The 17099-nt window shown below is 37.6% G+C and overlaps 1 long non-coding RNA gene across 1 annotated transcript; it reads left to right on the forward strand.

The window, feature by feature from the left end:
* The first annotated feature begins 450 nt into the window (after nucleotides 1–450).
* LOC135327800 (uncharacterized) lies at nucleotides 451–15772 on the forward strand. Its single transcript, XR_010388176.1, has 2 exons — nucleotides 451–642; nucleotides 1817–15772. It is a non-coding gene; the product is annotated as an uncharacterized LOC135327800 (long non-coding RNA).
* The last annotated feature ends 1327 nt before the right edge of the window (nucleotides 15773–17099 follow it).

A 17099-nucleotide genomic window follows, 5' to 3' on the forward strand; every position in this document is an offset into this window, starting at 1 on the left:
TGCTTTAAAAGTTATTTAGGATGAAAAGTGAAGCTACTGAAAGTTAGGGAATGCCACATCACCATTACCTTCACAAAGGTATCTCTGCCTTAGTTTACATCCTTTCTGCATATTGCATGAGGAGGCCCTAGCTTGATGTGGGGAATGCTCAGCTTGTTTTTTTCCAGCTTTCAGATGTTTGACTTTGGAGCTCTAACACTCCTTGCTCATCAGCTTTTATGCATTTAATTTCCTATTTTTTTCAGATGAGGAAGACTGAAGAAAGAAAGTTGTGGTGAATCCACAAGTTTGGAGCATTGCATTCTTGTGGCACAGAACTGCTAATGCTGAATGATGATGCTCACCATAGAGGCTGACTGCAGGCTATTCCGAAAAGGAAAGTGAATATTATTTTACTGGCTCATGGAATAATAAAAGGAACTAGATCAACATCTAACACCCTGTCCCCCCCCCCCCAAAAAAAAAAGGGGATCATGTTTTTGTCTAACCTTTTCCAGCTTTACTCCTCAAAAGTTGATCAGTCCCTGAAAAACTTCAAACAATTCCAGACAAAGACTCTGAGGCACAGAGTTCCCTAGAGGTGAAGCAAAGGCTGTGTACTAGCAAAGCATCCCAACAGTGGGAACGAAAAGGGCTTAAGAAGTAAGTTTACACATTTCCCTTTTTTGTACCCTTCCGTATGCATTTACTTATGGCTTACTGCTGAACTTAGGAGAATGGGTTAGCTGGACTTGGTCTGACTGAATACACAGTCCTTATGTCCTTATATAAATCTGAAAATTAGAGAGCCCAGATTAAACCAGCTGCTTCAACTCTATTGTCAGTGGAGAGAGACAGGGTGATATATGGGTGGTTTGTCTGAGTTGCATTATAGAAGTACCTGTCTTTCTCCACTGACAAGAGAGGCACCTTGCATAAATCCAAGTTTGGCTTAGACTAGATCTATACTCTTAGACTGTTGAGCTAACTGAGCTGAATCCTATTCCAGCCCATAATATCAGGAAGGGTTCGTTTTGCATTGGTAGAGTGAAACAATATTGTCTCCTCTGAATGAAATGAAACTATTCAATAGAAAATTTATGCTCCTGAAACAACTTCTGCTGGCACAGTTACATTAGGCAAGGCTCACATCTCTTCACATAGCTATGCAAGAAAAGTCTGCAACCTAGTGATCAGATCCTGATACTTTTACTCACTGTGTTTAGAAGTGGTGTCTTTCTGTAGTCTCACTGATTTTAGTGACCATCCTGTGGGAGAAGACAGTGCTTCAGTGTAGCAAGGTTGATTCTCCTATCCTGTGTGTGCAATTTAGGGAAGAGAATTACAGGCAGTAATATTCATGAACATAATCATTCACCACCTTTGCTGTAAGAAGTTTATTAGTTCTCTTTTCACATAAATATTAGTATTAAAATAGAATGTCCTGACTGGAAGATGCTAGTAACACAGCAGACAGTCTGAGTCATTGCCCTATTCTATACCCAGGTTGTTTTTTCACATGGCGCCCAGACAGGATGAATGCAAATTATGAATTTTTTAAAAGCAATTTACTGCACAAGTGGCAGAAAAAACTCAGACTCCAAGGATATAGATTATTCAAGATCATTCTTTAATTGTATATGTGCTTTTTAAAAAGAAATATGGGAGAGATTGATTACCTGCTTGTGTTATACAGTTGCTGTCTGTGTTTTAAAGGAGTATTAACTGTGCTTAGGAATAGATCTTTGTATTGTTTTTAAAGAAGATTCAAATTCCTACCATGCCATTGTTTGCTTTAGTTTCTCTTCCTTTATTTTTTTTATTTAAAAAAATGCAGAAACATGCCGACTAGAAGTAGAGATGTGTTCAGACCTGTAACCTTACAGATTCAGGAATACTTCAAAGTTGAAACTGGTAGGATCTGATTACATTTCATCACAGAGGATAAATTTATGCCTGTAAGCCATAACCTTTGGTCAGTCTTCTCTGTCTCTTCCTATTGGCTAAGACATATAGTTGTGCTGTTCATCAGCCATGCAGTCACACTGAATACAATTCTTGCTGTTTTTTTTTCTTTTGTTTCATTGGCTACTTATATCTTCAACAAAGATGGGAGCTATCCAAATTGACTGTGTGCTTATATACAGAAGACAAGTCAAACTTATTTTATGATATCCACTGTGCTAATGCAAGGGATAGTGGATGCTCGTGTTGCTGTAATAACTGGAAAAAGAATGTAGAACAGGTGTTATTCACAAAGCAATAGAATCCAGAAGGTAAATGTTCAGCTTTATTGGCACTGCAGTTGGGCAGCCATGGTGCAGAACTCTGGGGCTACTTTTATATCAGTAAATAAAATAGGCCAGGGAGAAGCTTTGGCTTTATGGCCTGTTGACATGAGTAAGCTCAGGATCAGCCAGCTAAACTCTTTAACTCTATAAAAGTGTGGCTATCTCCAAACAGCCTGTTGATTTTTGGGTTAGCTAAGACCTGAAAACTGTGTCCAGGCATTATCTGGAAGAGTATTATTTTGGACCAAAACTGTACCGGAAAGTGTGCTAATAATTCAACATCATGGCCTGGCCCTGTTTAGTGTGCTACTATAGAAGTAGTCAAAGATGCCATGTGTTGCACAGAGCCAGAAACCAGTGCTTGCCACTCAGACACTGAGGTAGGCAGCAACGTCAAGAAGACAGCTAAATATAACCCTGGGTTCTGCAGTGATATATATCATTTTCCTTCTGTGCTGCAGAGCAGAATGAGCAGACAAACTTTCTGAAAAAATTTGGAAACAGATGTATGCTGTTTCTCCTACTCTCAAAAGTCTGGGAGGGGGCATTTGCTTTCTGTCATTCAAAAATGCTCCTTTTATCAACGGAAGAGCAGTGTGTGAACAATATATTACAAGCTTGTCATGAAAATTCAGCTTCTCAAAACCAAAACAATATGAAGCATTCTCTTTTCCCCAACTTATGAGAGTTTCAAATTTCAACCTGAATGAACAGTTCTGTTTCCCACCCAACCATATTTCTTGGACAACTCCTGTAAACCTGATACATGACCACTGCTCTTTACGGGAGCTCTTCAGATTTTCTGTACCAATCTATATCTGTATTCTATATAACGGCGTACACTGAAATAGATGCTTGTTCATATTGGGAGCCATGAAACTATGCAGGTCTGTCTTGTGTGCCTTTATTGTAGAGGTCACTAGATATTACATCTACCTTCTGCTTTTTTAACACATGATCACTGTACTGAATTATGATGGAGTGCTCGGTGCAGGCCAGCTGGTTTCACAGTGAAGAAACTAAAGCTCAGGTTCCTATTTCACCTGACTGGGCAAACTCCCTCTGGATCCCCTCCTCATTTTATGGTGAGAATGGGCCAAGATCTTCTGGCACAAACAAATTATTGTGAGAAGACACTGGAAAACAGACAAGTCCTTCAATTTGTTGTGAAAGACATAAGTACCTGAGTTGGCTTCAGGACAAGGCACCTCCAGCTTCTACCTATGAATCAGTGCACCCTAGGAAGGACTCAGTAATTTGGCTGCGAATTTCTTTCATTGCTGGCTAAAGCTAACCCAGTCACAGAGATGCTGGTGCCGATTATCTAAATTATCTGTCTACAATGAAGATAGTCTGTTTAGATTTGATTTCAGAAATCAGTTCTTGCCTTTGGGCTGAGAAGAATTTGGCTGCTGGTCTTTTGAGGTACCTGCAGTAAAACAGAGGATGTTGCAACCCAAATTACTGGCTCCAGTTCTTCCTTGAGAGGAGGGATCTTTCTGCTGGCTGATGATACTTATCCAAGGTGGGGTTAAAACTTTCTTGCATTCTTAGATGTGTAATGTGCCATCCTAACCAAAGGTAACTTATTGTTAAAAGTACAGCTTTCCTGGCAAGCGGTGCACAAAAAAAGCAAGGCACAGCTGGTGCTGAATAAGGCTTCTCCACACTTTTGCAAAACACAGACTGCAGCCCAAGATGAAGCCACTAGAAAACCTCAGAGCAGGCAAGATACACAAGACTGTATAGCCAATGATAACAGGAAAGTTTAACACTAGATCAACACAAGTATAATTAGCTGTTTCAAGTGGAGACATTATTCTTCATTTCCTGCCCTCAGCTTGTTGCTCTGAACTGTTAAACAATAGCTGTGTTTCATGCAGGAAGGGTAGTATTTCAGAGGCTGGTGAAATGGCTCTCCTGCGGGACCAGATCCAAAGGCAGATAGATTCACTGCGAGTGTCACTAGGCTGCTCCAGGTGGGCCAGAACAACCTGACAAACACAGAAATGGTGGAGAAAGGTGGCTAAGTTGGCAACCAAAAAGACATTAGCATTATTTCAGCAGCATTTGTATTCACTTGGTTTCAGTTCTTTTGCCTCACATAGGCTTCATATCTACTGGACTAAAACATGACCAAAGAATCCTCTTCCTTTTTTTGGTGAGTTGCAGATTACTAATATGAGGACAGATTTTACATTTTTTTGCCTACTAGTCTGTGTGGGCAATTCTTTTTTCTCCTCACTCTGCCAGTCTCCTTCATCCATCTCCCACCTTTCAGTCATAGTTTTTCAACCATATTTCTTTCACTGCTGTGTTTTCTGCTTTCTACCAAGTTTCAGATGCACTGAGCCTTCTTTCTGTGGACCCAGACCTCTTCCAGTCCCAGCAGGCCTTGGCAAGGATTACTAGCCTTTGGAGGCAGGCTGGCCACGATCTAATTCAAATTCCTGGGGTAACAGGCAATCAGGAGCAGCTAGATCCAGGGAAAAGCTGCCCTCTTTCTTCTGATGATAGTTTGTTCTGCAAGTTTTGGCAGAATCTGAACTCAATATTCAATAATGAGTCTAATGCGAATGCAGTGATTTTGGGTCTTCCTCCAGGTTCACACCCACTCTGCAAAACCAGCAGTGCCTGGCATCACTCTGTGAGGTAGGAAAAACAGTTGGGAAATGTCAGGATGAAAAGTTTATATAATGATACCAATCATTAGATGCTTTGTATAGTATATGTGCAGACTGTAGTTATGCACATGTGTGTCTAATCCTTTTGGCTTAACATAGTAAACATTTGATTATTCCAGCTGTGCCAAACTTTCTGCCATTTTAAAGCCTAGGGAAATTCAGGTTAGATGCTCCAAACACTTAGAAGTTATTTGAATGTATACATGCTATCACTGAGACAAATTTTGTCGATCTGCATATGCAAACAACATGACAGGCAAAAAGGATTAGACATAATTATATGGAATTATATTCTTTTGCTCATACTCTATGCCTTTATTTGTTCTTGAATGTCTTATAAAAAAACCACACACACACACACACACACACACACAAAGAAACAAACATGTACACTATACATAAGAACCTGGCAATCTCCCAAACCACAGTCTAGCATTTGGCAAAACTATCAGATAAGACTGAACAGAAAAACTACAATGTGATGATGAGCTAATTTTGGAGACAAGATGTACTAGGATGACAAGATCTACTACTAGATGTAATAGGGCTCTGAGACGGTAAGTTCAATTCTTCCTTCTGCTACAGGTTTCATGTTTTATAGTGAGTCATTTCTGAGTCCCATGCCTCACTTTCCCTATTCTAAATAGTAGAATAAAACTTTTTTTTTTTTTACCATATTTTAATTAGCTTCACTCTTTTAATATAAATAACTCTTCAAGGCAGAAAATAAGCAGAATGAGACCTTATTTGTAACAAGAGTTTCTAGTGCACACTATTCTCTGATAAATAATAGCATGTTCATGCATTCAGGTGGTACGTATGAAGCATTTTTCTGCAGAGGTGTTTTTGTTTTTTGTTATACATAACAGTAGGTCACTCTTTCCTTGTGCCAAACATTTTATCTTGTCCTCCTTTTAAAAAATATACAAATGGCAGAATGGAAGGGTTGCATGGATGGTGTGGCCTGGGATAGATAGGACAGGAAGATTGTGAAGAAGCTGTGGAAGATATATAAATGGCTGGGGAGTGTGTGTAAAGACTTTCTCTGCAATCTTTAATCTTTAAGTAACATTAAACTGTCTGCCTTAGGTCTTCTTCAGCTGTATCACTCTACACAACAGATGTCGATCCCGTGAATCTTTCAAGTGAAGACATTTCGTGATTCACAGAAAATTTATGATTAAAAGATGGTATAAAGATGAGAAACCACCCGCCATTATGAGCCATGATGAACATGTGTGCAAAGTTATTGCAAAAGACACTCTGCATTCTACTCCCAGAAAAGGGAAAAAATGTTCCCTTTGGTTGGGTAAAATGTATAAATTAAGTAAAGATGGCCCTCTCCTACTGTTTGAGTCTTTCATATCAGTTTACAAGCAGTAAAATCATAAGAGCTCAGCAATGAGTACAACATTACTTCTACTCATCTGTCAATTTCAAGAAATTGGGGTATATAATTTGTTGAGTAATCCTTTGAATTTCCCTTTAAAAAAGAAATGTGGTATCACTTGATGTACCTCTCTATGACTTTTCAAACTGTAAACAACTCTCAGTGCCTAGCTCTGTTTGGCTATCTGAAATGATAAGGCAGATATTTGAATTAACAAAGAGTTTGTTTAAAACGGCTGTTTTTATCTAATGAATGCTATGGTTCTTCCCCCTCCTGAGGATGTATGGAAAAGGCATAGAAATGGTAAAATTTTCATGGTGTTACTGGTTTCACTGGGAGAAAGAAGAAAAAAATGCCATGTGAATTAAGTAACTGCCAAATTGAAGAAAATTGCACAATTCTGACTATTCATAGCCATTTCACAGAACAAGAAAACTTAAAAAGTTTTGCTGTGCATTAGAAAATAGAGATAAAATACCACTTTGCAAATTTTATCTTCTTTTTTTCCCCCAAGCTCTCGCTAAATTAGATATTGTCAAAATGCCAAGAATTTTTTAGCAAATTGAAATCTGACAGCAAATATTCGCAACACGTGTGTCAGGGAGCAGCGAGGGCCAGCTGCTCCCGAAGGGACCGGGAACCCAGTAGTGCTTCCCAGCACGGCAGAGGCCTGGCCAGGCAGGAGCAGGGGCTGGAGCTGGTAGCGCTGCGGTATTGCGAGGCAGTGACTGATGGCGTGGACACTGTGATTTTAATTTTTGAGTTAACTTTGGTCTTTATCGCTCTTATTATACTGACATTTTCAGTTGAGGTTACTTCTTTTCTTATTCTGAAATATTTTCTTAATCCTACTGTAAAGTACTGGCATAACTTGTAGGATGGATAAGAGTGCTTTGCACTTCATTGATGGACGAATTATAGAATACAATGAGCTTGGATGCAAATACTGAGCCTATCTCTCTGCTAAATACTAAATAAAGCGCAGGCACAGACCAAAACTGTTGCCCAGTTTTGGCTCAGCCATGTAGCAGTCTCCCCAAAAAGTCCGAACCTCGTGGCAGGGACAGCTCCCAACAGGCAGTTCAGGTGGGGACACCTAGTTTTGGGGGGCACACGAGTGTCACTGCAGGGACGCAAGACATGTTACGTTGTTTGGCCTCAGGCACAGGAAATACTGCATATCCCATTTTATCTACTAGTACAGCTATAGTTTGAGAGCTTTGCGATAATCTTCTTTTGCTAGAAACCTTATGGGCTTGTTCCTCAGCTGTTCTGATGGACCTCATTGACAGAGTAGCTTAAAGGTTTGTCAGATACTCGGTCTTATCCAAAGACCCGGGAAAGGTTAGTGGGAATTTTATATTTGGGCTTTTTTTTTTTCTGAAATAAATGAGGAAGATTAACTTCACCTGAAGTTAGCCATCTACAGACTATAACATCTACTCTGAACTCGTCATCTTTTCAGTCAGTGGGAAAAGACAGGTGCGTCCAAACTAAAAATAGTCAACTGTTCACTACAGCATGGCAACACTAAGTTATTATATTCTATAATAAAAAAGAAGAGTGAAAAACAGAGGAGCTCTTTACACTTCAAAACCTTCTTTTAATAAAGCTGCTGTGCACATCTTGAAGTTCATATGTTTCATATTCCTATAAAGGGTGTCCTTGACGTGATGGCCCCAGGCACTTCTGAATATGCTGCAGTTTTATTCTGTGTGGATATGCTACTTTTTAGTGGCAGTTAGCGTTATGCCCTTGAATGAAAAGAGAACAACCAAACTACAGACCTTGCCTGGAACAGAGATTAGGAACGCTAAAATGTTGTCAGACCTTGGCTACAGTGAAGGAAGAAGATTATCTCTATGGTAAGGAATTATCATGATGTCCTCTTCTGTTCCACTGATAAGCTTAAGTGAGGAACCGGTTAAGGACATTTTTATTCCATTTAAGACTTCTTGTAATAATTTCTGTAGCCTTTTTGGATAAGTTGCAATATTAAAATATAGCTGTTTATCAGTTAAGGGAACAGATCTTTCTTTCCTTTTTTTCTTTTTTCTTTTTTTCTTTTTTTTCCTTTGGATACTCTAGAAGCATTTTCTCAGGTATCCTTGTCAGGCATTTTTAAGATAGTGCAGAATTTGCTTGATCATGTTCCAACATGATTGTTAAAAGAATGCCTGCCTTTTCTTGGTCATGCTATCCTGAGAATTGTGAATTGCTCTCCTGGATCTGGGATGGTTCCAAAATAATTTAAACTGGGCTACAATCATTCTTTTGTTAGAAAAGATGTCTTTGTCCATGGATGATTTGTTTAATAGCCAACCAGTTCATAATTTACACATTTCCGTTAACAAGATGGAAAAAGTAGTTTAAAGTTCAGTCTGGTTTTTATATACGTTGTAGTACAGATCTGGGAGACCTAGCTTTTGTCATTGTCCCTCGGCGTTGCTTATAGTGTGACTTTTTGTTCTGTCTTGAGCTGTCTCCTTCTTGGTAGTTTACCTTTTGGCAGCAATACGTTGAAGAACTTAAATATCTGTTTACTTTTATGCACAATCCTTTTCTAATAGCTGTTACTGTGCTTGCCCTTCTATGGAAAGCAAGATGATACTAGTGTCTTCTTAGTGAAAGGACAGTATTAATTCTTAACGCAAATATTAGTCTTAGCAATTAAGTTTCAAAAAATCATCAACATGATTGTCAGGAAATGAGTAACTTAGAAAACTATAGGTGAAACATTGCAACACGAAACCCTAAGATATCTGTTAATTCTGATCCATTTTGCATGAAAATCAATGACACTGAGATTCCCTAAGTTTTCTGTAAGGTAGGTAGAGAGAAATGAACACTTTCAGGGAGTTATTCGTCATTAGGTGAGTCATAGACTGAAAGTACCCATTTCTTTCCATTGTCTCATGAAGGGAAAAGGCTCCCTAACGTAGAATAGACCATTGCTTAGTTCAGCTAGATTAGTCTGGGAGGGCTCCTCTGGCAATAAACTCCAAGTGAAATAATTGGGGCTTCTTAGAGTTAGGAAGGCCAGCCTGTTGAATGCCAGTGTCAAGGCCAGGGTTTTATTTAGCATCTTTGCTTGATGAGCGCTGGTGATCTATAAGTCTTTTATAATTTCTTAGAGATTGACACAGGATTGCCAACTCTTACAATTTTTTTTATTTTTTTTATGTGGGTATGGTGATCTTTGGTAGTTTCTCATTTCCCTCATTGCTGAATTATATGATATGTAAATATGCCAGAATTCATTAAAAAAAAAAAAAAAAGAAGAAGCAGCAGCTTTTTCTAGCCTTCAGGACAGCATAAAAGAAGCTGTGAAATAGAAACCATATTTAAGTAGTAAAGTTGTGATACTTAATGTTTTGGAATAGTTATGGGGCCTGAATTATTACAGCCCCATCATAGTTTCAATCTTCTGAGAAGCACTCCTACTCTTAAGATAAATACATATTTTAAAAGTGAAATCTCTCTTCTATTAGTGAACCTACTGAACTATTTATTGGGGAAAAGTTTAGCTAAGTTTCAGGAAAAAATCCTAATGTATATGGAGGAAACAGAAAATATCCTTCCAATAGTCTCCATACCAACAGTCTAATGGTGGGGAGAGTTTCACTGAGAGTTTAAAGCTTTGTGTGAACTTGCTGTTAGAGGCTGTGAGCTACCTTCCAGCTCTTTCAGTATCAGTTGGAAACGAAAAAAAAAACCTTTATGAAAGATTAAAATAGTGTGCTGATGTCTTAATATTTCATATATCACACCAGTCTTTCATGGAGGGACTTTTCTAGTTATATGAGAAAAATAATTTCTTAAAACCTCTCCAAAAATCATAAAAAAAGTTTTAAAATAGTATAAAACAATTGTAAAAATGGCAAAAATGGTTTATACTTATTCACTGCTTTAAAGAACATTAGTTTAGCAAGGACTGGATAAGGAAGGAAGAAAGAAATAATAACACGAAAACAAAACACTTCATTTGAAAAGGTGAGTTCCCCTAATGCAGATTATGGTAAGTCTGACTAAAACCTTGATATGGTGAAATTGCAAACATCTGGAATCCTCAAAATCAGTAGGAAATTATTTTAACACTGAATATGGGATTCATTTGCTCAAATTTAGACATCTACAAAGTAAACATCTAAGCCTGAACTGGTTTTCCAGGCTCTAGGTAATCAATAAAGATAAACAGGCTCTTGCAGAGTACAATTCATCCCCATTCTAAAGCAGACATCTGAAATGGGCCAGATGAATTACTCCCAGAAAATGTTTATTTTTCATTGTTGAACACAAAGACAGACATGACTGACTGCCTTGGATGTGCAGCGTAGTCTAAAGTTAGGCAAGACACCTTCAGTACCTTCAGAACTATAATAGCATGTGTGTGAATATGTAGATTGTCTACTCCAAATTCTGCTATGGAAAACAGCTGCACCATTGCATTTCCTTAAGGTTAGCTTGGTTGCCTTGAAATCTGTGCATGTATGTTCATGCATACATGTATCTACTTGTGTGCACATGCAGGAATGTATAGTCTCCATCAGGACTACCATGTTACATAATATCAGAAATAATATTCTCGATAACCTGACTCTATAATGTCACATACAAAAACCAATCATGTTACTCAGACAGGATTTTCAAATTAATGCTATGGAGTTAATCAAGAAAATTAATAGCACTGGGGTGGAAAGTTCTTTAACTCTTTTGTCAGCCTGAGCTCCAAATGAGTGCCACATCATCTCTCCCAACTCATTCCTACATGTGTTTGGAAATTAAAAGGAGATGAGTTCTGCACCATGTCCAGAAGGTTAGTGAGGTTTAGAGCATCAAATGATAACTTCACTATAAACATCTTCTGATCCACAACATACAAGGTAAAATGTGGAATTATTTAACCAGTTTAATTCACTGATTATAAAATTATGAGAACCATCCTATGAGAAATGGGCTCATGGAGGTAAGTGGTTGCTTAGCTGTTAGGCAGTGCTTAACAAAACGTGAGATATTTGAGGTTCTGCAATCTGTGTGAAACTCTTTAATAAGCAGTCAAATGCTTAGCTTCCATTTTGTTTGCATAAAATCTACTTGGGAAGTGGTGAAGACAATGCTAAGTGCAGTGCTCACATTACAAAGACAAAGCTTGGCTTGTGTCATATGGCATAGATGAAAAATAGTTCTTGTGACAGTCATTTCTGTCTAAGACCACCATCTTACAAACCCCTATAGCAAGTGCTGAAGCATTTCCCATAAGGGGAGCTGATGCAATCCTTAGCATCTCTCCTAGTTGTTTCTAACACACTAGTATTTTATAACAATATTCTCTTGAATTTCAGCCAGTATCCCTAATCTATTTTAAACAATTTCTTTCATTCTATTGCACCCACCAGGATGAATGTCTATGGGTATCAGATTGCCTTCATGCCTCCTTCTTCATGTCCTCATGACACACAGGACATGATCCAGTTTAAGGTCAACAGTGTCTATAACCATGCTATAGTATCTGAGATCCCATTAGTGCTATTGGAGAACTAAGGCTGAACTCAATTGCCTAAACCTAAGCATCTAGCATCATTTAAAATGCCCTGGGTTATCTAGGACAACTGGACAGGGCTGGAAGGTATGACACAAGCCCTTTGGGGAATTGAAGCCTGTTGGATCACTGGAGGCTTGACAGGACACCTTAAGGCTAATCAATATGTAGTTGATGCCTGTATGTAGGCAACTAACCTTGAGCCCTTGCTGTATGGGATGTTGTTCACAAACATATAAGTTACATCTATATAGGTTGTCTTATGGATAGTATACAGCATATAATATGTACCTAGGATACAGGCTATATGTATTTGCCACCATTCTCATAGTCCAGCTTGGGCTAGAAGTGGTGGAATTTGAGCCAAGCATGGATCTGTAGCCCAGGGATTGAAATCAATCAGGCAGGAGTTCTGGGTATGGCCTAAATGTTATAGAGGTTGAGAGAATGATTTTTCACTGACCTTGCTATGCTTTGGATCAGGCCATCTGTGCATGAAATAGCTTCCAGGATCAGACCTATCATGACTTTAATGTTCACTGCAGATTTAATGAAACTGCTTCAGCAACATAAACTTGACTGTAAAATAAAGATTTTAAATCAGCATTCGTTCCTTGCAGTGTTTTATGCATATGATCCACTTATAAACTTTCATTAAGGAAGCTGGGTTAAAGCAGTGAGCCCTAGTTTTTATAAGCTTTGTCTCCTTCAAATCTTATAAAAATAAATTTAAGTAGCTTACATATCCCTAAATAAACTATAACAATAGTAGAGCACAGTTCAGTTAATTTAGTGTGGTAGAAAAAATTTCCTTGCTGGTTTTGAAAATGTTAGAGATTTGCCGGATATATCATTACCACCAAGTTGGTACTGACTTGTGGAGGCTATAAAACAAATAAAGTCATTAAAAATAATTTGAACAAAAGGGGTAACTTGATATCATAATGCCATCCACATTTGGTTAAAATGACTTATTTTAAAGCTCTCTTTCATCTTACTAAACAGATTTCCAAAGTTAAAAAAAATGTGATTAATAAATTATCCTCCATAAATCTTATGATAACTATGATAGTCTTTGGAGAATTATGAAGCCACATCTGGAAAAAGTATTTTACTGCCTGTAAAACAGCATGCCATGTATTTTACTAGTGCACATTAGTAAGTAAAATACGGTATATAATTTTTGCATTCATCAGTGTGAGTGCAAAACACATCATTTTCTCCTCCCCAAAACTCTTAGATTTATTTCACAGTAAAGGTTTCTTGTAAAGTTTATAAGGAGCTTGTTTTCTATTATTCATACAGAGATATTTCTCCATTATATTAGCTGTAATTTACAAGATGAACTGGAGAGTACCTAGCATCGGAACAGAAGTAAGTAAACAGTAAGAGTAATAGGGTTCATTTGTTATTATTATTGCGCCAAGGCTTAAATGAGCAAGGCCAAGCCACCGAATAAATGCCAAAGCACTAATCAAAAGAGAAAGCAAATAAGTTAATTTTCTGCCATGTAATCCAACAATAGCTATTACGTTATTCTTTTTCATTAATGACATTTTAAAATATATAGATTTGAGTTGCAAGTCATTCAAGATGAGTGGCTGTAATATTTCTGGAATTAAAAACTTGATTAAACTTAAGTATTTCTTAAATAAAATGAGCAATGTTCTTTTAGAGCCAAGTATGTCCCAGGGAAATATAAAACCCTTTCTATTTCCAAGCAGATGTTTGCAATAAGAAATGGATGGTGAGCGAAAGGGAAGAACACCATTAAGCTAAGGTAACCCCTAAAGATTTTTATATAGTTCTGCAATCATATAAGCTCCATCAGTGATAAATATCACAATAGTAGTTGTAATGTACCTGGTTTTATTTATGTGTAGATCCTTGAATGTGCTTTACCTCAAGTAATATAATTCACTTAATGACCATAGAAAAGCTATATTTTAATGTAAATGAAAGCAACATAACTTTTTTAACCTGAAAAGGTTCTTTCTCTAAAGATAATTTGCAATAAATCTGAACAATAACATCTGTAAACCTATGTTTTGTTTTTAGAATATAAATAAGTAAAAATTCCTGGCTAAACACTTACTAATGTATGAGGATTAGATTCTGATATTCTTCTTTATTACAAGTGATATTTTGCATAATCTCAAAATTATTATAGTTGTTTGTATAACGTTATTCAGTGTGAGAATGTGGATCATATTCTGGTTGCAAAATTCAGATAACAAAATCTAAATCTCTTCTCTTCTGCTTTGAAATGGCTGTTATTTTGTAGTATTATATTGCTGATTGTAGCTTATTTTTTGAATATTCAAAACTGAAATGGGCTTGCACCTATTGATGCTTGTTGCCTTTACCTAAGGCAAAGACTTTGATTGGTTGTGTGATTTTTATAGAGGATAATGAATAATTCCAGGATCTCTTCACAGCTATTATGATGCTGTTACAGAAAGAGTTGTCTAATGTCAAAATCAGGTGTCCTCAGACAGACTACTGACTGAAAGTCAGCATTGATTTAGGAAATGAACATTCAGATATCATGACCCTATGTGTAGAAGCTATGCACGTAAATAGACTGGTGCAGTGCAAAGCATGTGCAACAAATCCACGCTTGAATAGCATGGAGGTATATCTATCTTAGCTTCATTCATGCAAAGTCATCTCAAAGTGAATGCAACCCACTTGGAAAGACAACTACAGAATATGCATAAGCTGGTCACATAACTTGCTGTATGAATTCCAGTGTGTAAAGTGTCTTGAAAAAACAGCAGTGTGAAAAAAGATTACTCTGTATCAAAAGCCTCTCTCCTTACTAACAAGGTGGAGCACATGCATACTCTGCAAACTCTGGGTCACATATAAGAACACGAAATCAAATGCACAAACCAGCCAGGAAGCATTAATTGTAGAAAAGGCTCTAGGGACTACAGGGAAGCACAAAACCTACACATTGCTCTTTGATGCTACTGCAAAAAAGACACATCTCATCTGGGAGTGTGATAACAGGAGTGTTGCCTGTGAGACAAAGGAGATAATTATTGCTTTCTACTCAGCACTAGGGAAATCTCAGATGGAGTACTCTGCCTAGTTTCAGCACCACACTTTAAGAAAAATGTTGACATATTGGAGAGAGTCCAAAGGTGAGCAAAAAACCAAGGGATTAGGAAAACATGACCTGTGAGGAAATACTAAAAGAACCGTTTTTTTAAAAGAGAAGATTGGAGTTGAGTGGAGTGGGACATGAACTGGTGACATGATAAGATATGTAAAAGACCTCAGAAGAGAATGATTATGAGCTATTTTCCATGCCTTTCATGAGTAGGATAAGAAAAAAACTGACAATCTGGAAAAGGGAAAATTCTAATTGGATATTAGAAAAACTTTCAAACTAATGGAATAGTTAAGCCCTAGTAAATGTTTAACTAATAAAATTTTTGAAAGTCCATAAAGCTGTGAGCTCAGTGCATTAACTCATGTAAGTACCAACACTTACTGAGGAAGGGTTATAGAAGATGGCCTTCTGAGTGGCCTATGCTGATTTTATTTACCTAAATTTCTTCTGTCAATACAGTTCAAAAAGATGTTCATATTTACTTCTTTCCAGAACTACCATGTGAGGAGTCACTGACCTTTGAAAATTTATAATTTTTAGTATAAAAAATAGTAAATGGGAGATATTTGAAAATTCTTTTCTGTGATATCTGCTTCTAATTTATTTTTTAGCCAGTAACAAACTGGCAGCAATTGTATGAACTTTAAATATTTGTAAACAATATTCCTATATTGTTAGTCTTATTTCTTATACATCCTTTCCCTTTAATGGACTAACTCCAGTTGTGAGAAGTTGTTTTAAGATGAAATAAAGTTGCTTTGTTCTGTTCCTGATGTGTCTGTGTTTGGGTGAAGGAACAAAAGATTCCACACACATGTACACTGGACTGCTTTATAGTGATAGTCTTGCAGCAATATAAAAGCATACAGAACTGAGTTTGGTGGAAGTGATAATTCCCTCAGCGTCTGAACAGCATGTCTGTTCTTGGCATTGACCACCAAATCTTTGAAATATGGAACAACTGTATATGGAATATGTTCAGTCAAATTATCCACTTATTTGCCTATTTCTTGTAAATTTGTGAGTAAATTAGACATCATTCAGTAACAAAACAATTACTATGTTCTCACATTCTCTTTCATAATTGCGAAGAGACTACCTGCTAATTTTACTTCTTTGCAAGCAGCACTGATAGCCAAATGTAGGAGCTTAGATTCTTCTTTTAATAACGTCTCTCTTAGTCACTTAACTTAGGAATAACTGGTTGCCATAGGTCCATTTATAGTCAGTAAAGAAAGACGTGTGCTTCCAGAGAGCAAGTCATATCTTCATATGGGCTGAACGGCTTTCCAGAGGTCCCTGTCTCTCTCCACTAATTATGGATGATTAGCTACTAACTCAGGAGGTTCAGTCAAATGCTGAAGTTTACACCATGCAATGGATGACCACATATACCTAAACTAGTTCCTTCCCGGGTTTCTGATATAGCCTGGTTCTACTGTGCTTCAATTCATTGCTCTCTAAAACAGAGAACACTTGAAGTGCTCAAAAGCTAATTAATACCAAGACAAGGTGAAGAATATCCAAGACATGGGTGACAAATACGTTTCACAGGTCATGACCATGGGAGTCTCACATGACTCTGTATTTGCTCTGTGAAAGCTGCTCTCCAGATGGGAGGAGCATCAGGAAGTGGCTGTCACCTCAAGGATTTCAAGAGGGAATGAGGATGGAAACCTTTTCTCTGTTACGACTCATCTTGGGGAGAGACAAATAGTTTCTTCAAGAGACACTCTGACCAAAGGCCAATTCTGAAACAGAATAAAAGGGATATATGCCTGGTGGCTACAGAAGGGAGATACCACTGGTGAAGGGCAGAAGCACAAGGGAGCCACAGAACAGATATGCAGAACTAGCTGGGGGAACCCTTCATTCAACCCATCATAATATTAAACTCATTTACTTTCCAAAACACATTCAACTCCATCCAAACTATCTATTGAGTGTGGTCCTTGAATTGAACTAACTGCTGTGCTGTGCTGAAAGTTGTTTAAGAGAGTGTTGGTTGGTCACAGTGAAAGGGGTGCCAGCAACCAGTCTAACACTTTTAACAGTACAGATGATTGAGTTCCAGGCCCCAGCGATGTTCCCTGTT

The sequence above is a fragment of the Dromaius novaehollandiae genome, chromosome 3, assembly GCF_036370855.1.
Source record: "Dromaius novaehollandiae isolate bDroNov1 chromosome 3, bDroNov1.hap1, whole genome shotgun sequence".
Classification (NCBI taxonomy): Eukaryota; Metazoa; Chordata; class Aves; order Casuariiformes; family Dromaiidae; genus Dromaius; species Dromaius novaehollandiae.